Source organism: Terrapene carolina, unplaced genomic scaffold, assembly GCF_002925995.2.
Source record: "Terrapene carolina triunguis isolate 2854851 unplaced genomic scaffold, T_m_triunguis-2.0 Scaffold5896, whole genome shotgun sequence".
Taxonomy (NCBI): domain Eukaryota; kingdom Metazoa; phylum Chordata; order Testudines; family Emydidae; genus Terrapene; species Terrapene triunguis.
The window spans coordinates 1-3,600 of NW_020670247.1; the positions used below are offsets into that span (position 1 = coordinate 1).

General features: G+C 43.5%; 1 long non-coding RNA gene across 1 annotated transcript; it reads left to right on the forward strand.

Annotated features, from left to right (window-relative positions):
- The first annotated feature begins 922 nt into the window (after positions 1–922).
- Positions 923–3,502, forward strand: LOC112115839. Its single transcript, XR_003370279.2, has 3 exons — positions 923–1,431; positions 1,984–2,181; positions 3,350–3,502. It is a non-coding gene; the product is annotated as an uncharacterized LOC112115839 (long non-coding RNA).
- Positions 3,503–3,600: the final 98 nt, after the last annotated feature.

Consider the following 3,600-nt stretch of genomic DNA (forward strand, 5'->3'; position numbering starts at 1 on the left):
CCCCAAGGCTTGTCTGCACAGGGAAATTGACTTCACTTGGCTGTTCCACAGTAGTCATTCCGCTATGCCGGAATAACAATTCTGCTCTAATGTAGCTAATCTGGACTAATTCCCCATGTGGATATTCTTTTCTTGAATAAAAGTGATTTAATTACAGAGTAATTACTCCCAAATAATTACTTCCAAAGCGAGTAATTATTCTGGAATAAAGTCACTTTTGTTCGGGAATAGAGTGTCCAGCTGGGGGAGTTGTCGACACAAAAATAATAAATCAGTTTCCGTTTTTGTCCTCCCTTTAATCTGTAAATTAATCCAGAATTAAAGCAAATTTTCCACTTCCCCGGTAGATGGCATCATTAGACTACTTTTTCTACCATCCACTCCCCCAAAAAGATATTACTGTTATTATTCATTGTTTGTATTAGGCTAGTACCCGTTGCAGATACCGTCTCTCTGGGCCACTGAGCAAATATGAGGGACCCAGGATACTAGGTATTGTGCATGCATAGAACAAAAAATTGCCCCTCGCTATCTAAGGCCACGTCTATACTACAGGGACTATAGAGGCATAGGTACAGTGCTGCAGCTATACTGACAACCTTGTAGTGCAGACACAGCCTACAGTGACATAAGGGGCTTTTCCACTGTAGGACCACCACCTCCCTGAGCGAGGGTAGCTGTGTCTACACCTGGAGTTAGGCCTGCATACCTACATCGTTACATTGTCCAGGGGTGTGGATTTTTCACATCCCTGAGCAATGTAGTTATGTCAATGTAAATTTTAAGTGTAGAGCCGATCTAAGACTAAGCCGAGACAACAGTTTAATATAACAAACAGCTGGAGGGAGGCCATGCAAATAATGAGGCAGTTATGATTATGTCTAAGGACTATGTAATTAGCAGCCGTCACAGAACTTCAGCAGCCTAACTGTTACCAAGCATTAAGTATTTAGCAGCGTAGGTTGGTTTAAAAGAGGCCAATGTGGTTACTTTGCAGTTTTTCATAGTGAGCGCCTCTCATGCAGAAGGAGCAGTTTGGGAGAAAGATTTTTGCAGCTGCATTTTGAATGGCTATAATGGCTTTGTTTTGACTGGAGACATTGGTCAGTGTTTGAGGCGGAGGCTGCTTAACCGTTTCAGTCACCTGTTTACAATGGCTTCTTTATATTTATCCTGAATGCAAGGTGGCAGTTACACCCCACCCATAATATCAGGGTTTAGCCTGACCCATAACATTTGTCATATACAGCACCTTTCATCCAGAAGACAACATGCTGTTTACTAATTCTATACAGAAATCACTTCTTCTACTTTTGAAAGGCAGCCATCTCGGGGGGGAAATGCCGCAGGTGCTTAACAACGTTATGCAACTACATAAGACAGGAAGCCGAGGAGAATGCCATCATGCAAGGAAAATTAAGGACGCAGAATGTAATCTAAGTTATAATTTGGCTGGGACAGTGGGGCTAACACCACGGTTCTAACAAAAATTGCCCTAGGAGCTTTAGTGTTGGGACCTCAATTATTCATTTCTTCTGAAAAAACGTGCTTCTTGCAGCAGAGGGTGCTCCTTAGCTGCACATTAGGGCATCAGTTCAGTACTGACTCAGACCAAAAATGGCCAGCTACTGACTAACTAGCACGATGAGACTCTTGTCAGGGCTCCCATTTAAACAGTAACCCTGCTCAGCTTGTGAAAGCTACTAGGATACACTGCACAAGGCCACAAGTCTTGCAGTACCCTAATATCACGGATGTGAAGAGGGAATTTCTTGGAACGGATTAGGGAATAAAGCAGAACAGGTTTCAGAATCTGCAGTGGTGTATTTTGAAGTAGTATGTCTTGGAAAGGTCTGCTGAGGGGAGAACACAGTTTGGTTCAGTTGGAGCCCACGCTGTGCTCACTGATCTTTCTCCCGGTTGTTTTATTGCACCTTCTTTGAGCGTCTTATAGGAAATGACAAGGCTGATTTATTTTACTAGAACGTGACAGCACCCGATGGGTTAAACTGTGACAGAGGAAACCAGACTTCTCCTTCTGGGGTGTGACTGCGACTACATCTGAAAGATCAAAATTAAAAAAGAAGCTTCACACTCTGAGATGATTATGGAAGGAAATTATGCAACAAAGAGAGGGCTTATTGGAACTGTTGTGTTACCTCCCAGCCCACTGCCTCCTTGGTAGGGAAACTACAGGCCGGAAAGAACCTCTGTACAAACAGGTTTCAGTGTGGTAGCCATGTTAGTCTGTATCAGCAAAAAGAACGAGGCTAGCCCACGAAAGCTTATGCTTAAATAAATATGTTAGTCTCTAACGTGCCACAAGTACTCCTCGTTCTTTCTGTACAAACAGGCTCCCATAATTATTCTCTTGCTGATTTCCACAGTAAAATGCGTTCCGTCTAACCAGGCTCTTTCCACCTGCCAACCCTGCAGATACAGCCTGGTCATGTGAACAACTGAAATCCGTTCCTTTCTGTTGCACACCATTGTCAACTGAACTCAAGGTCTCTGGATAATGACCATGGGTGAGGTGGACTAGAATGGAGATGATCAGAAGAAACACACAGTGCCCTCAACTCCTATAGACATCAGTGGAAATTCTAGTTTAGCCTATCTAGGTTCTTATGCTGTGTTATTAACACTCAGCACTTTGCAGGATCTGGCCTGTAAGAAGAAGGAAGTATAGGTTCCAGATTCTCCATGGCCTATTTATTTACATACTTATGTCCAGTCAATCTCTGTTATGCAAAACACTTAAGCACCTGCAATGGGACTGTTTAGAATGATCAAGTTTTGCTGTGGAAATCAGTGAACCTTACACCTGTGTAAAATAGGTGTAAAACTCTACCGTTCTACGCTCACTTGACAGCATTTTGCACAGGCAGAATTGACTACATAGGGTGCAGGGTGATGGAGAATCAGGTTACAGCTACTTTTGGGGGGGTCAAATCTTGGTTGCTTTCCTCACTAGACTTCAGTGGCTCTTGTCACAAGGGTTTGGCCCTTGGGCAGTCATGTAACCGTAACCCTGCTATGGAAGATGCTGCGAAGTGGAAGTTACCACAGTGGCCCAAGGCAGGTCTCTTCTCTTGCTTCATTTCCCTCCAACAAAACAAGTTTGTATGGCCAACTTCCTTTTTTCTCCTGGACTACTCAGCTTAGATTGTCATCACAGCACAGAGAAGGAGGTTTATGTATGCAAGCAAGATGGGGGACATAAACGTCATTAAGATACACAGGGTTTTCAGCTGAATGGGAGATTTTGTGATGGGGGATTTTGGATAAACAAGTTTTTCAGCTGAAAGTTATTTATATATTTATTCATTTTTTATTTTGATGTGTTCAGTTTTCCACATCTTCCAGCCTCCCAACCATGGCTGCTGGGAGTAGACTTGGATGAAATGGACATGTTCTGCTTTTCAGGATTTTGCTCCGCTGAAAAAAGGTTGTAACGAGCGGCATCCAGATACGGAATTGAGTGAGATTCCTGCAGCGCACCCGAAATGCCGTGGACATGTACGTATGCAAGGCAGACTCAGAGAAATGAACGTGGTGTTCTGGGTTTGGCAGTAAATGGGCAGAGGGCTGCTTGTGGCA